This window comes from Nicotiana attenuata, chromosome 7 (assembly GCF_001879085.1).
Source record: "Nicotiana attenuata strain UT chromosome 7, NIATTr2, whole genome shotgun sequence".
NCBI lineage: Eukaryota > Viridiplantae > Streptophyta > Magnoliopsida > Solanales > Solanaceae > Nicotiana > Nicotiana attenuata.
The window spans coordinates 52,548,518-52,549,440 of NC_031995.1; positions in this window are offsets into that span (position 1 = coordinate 52,548,518).

Genomic DNA, 923 nt, shown 5'->3' on the forward strand with positions numbered 1-923 from the left:
TGTTTAATGTTATTTTTTTTTTTTGTACTAATCAAAATTTAAATAATAAAAATATTAATATTATTTCCAAATAGTTGATGAAACGGTATTTTTTGGTTCTTTGAAATAATAATCGTAATTTTTAATTATTAAGAATTTTAACAAGAAAATTTGTTTTTGTTCTAGGGAATGACATAAATTATAAATAAATTAATATCTCGATCACTCTAAATACTAATCAAATTGACCGTAAATTGAGGACATTGCAGTTTTTTCTAGTTTCATTTGATTATGATTGAGATACTATTTAGGGTATAATGCAATTTTTATCACAATAGTAGTATTTGTTTGAGATTATTTTAAAAATAACTAATTGTATATTTATGTATTTTGAAATTTATATAATGTGAATTCTTATGAATAGAGTATGTACTCAACTAACTTCGATCATAGAGGGAGAAGTATAATCATGTATGACGATACTTCTCATACTTCCTAATATATAACGATTTTTAAAAGAAAAAAATTTCACAAATTAATTGTCTTAATTTTTACTTAAAATATTCTCAACTCATATTTTAGAGAGGGGATACTTATTATACAATTTGGAAAAAAAATTATATTCTATAATAAAAAAGGGGACTTGAAACTATATTTTATTCTTAAATAATTTTTTCCGAATATTATGAAGTATTCCAATTGAAATTGCAATTTAATTATGAGAACTTTGTATAAAATGATATCAATTGATAATGACATAATAACATTGAATGTAAATCTACATACATTATCACTAATTCTTTTTTAATAAAATCTTCTTTACCTGGAATGCTAATAAATAAAATAATATTTCTTAAGGAGTAAATGAATTATCATATATAATATATTGTGACCTTAGTATTTTTAGTTAGGTGAATATTTGAATTATTAAAATTATCAAAAAA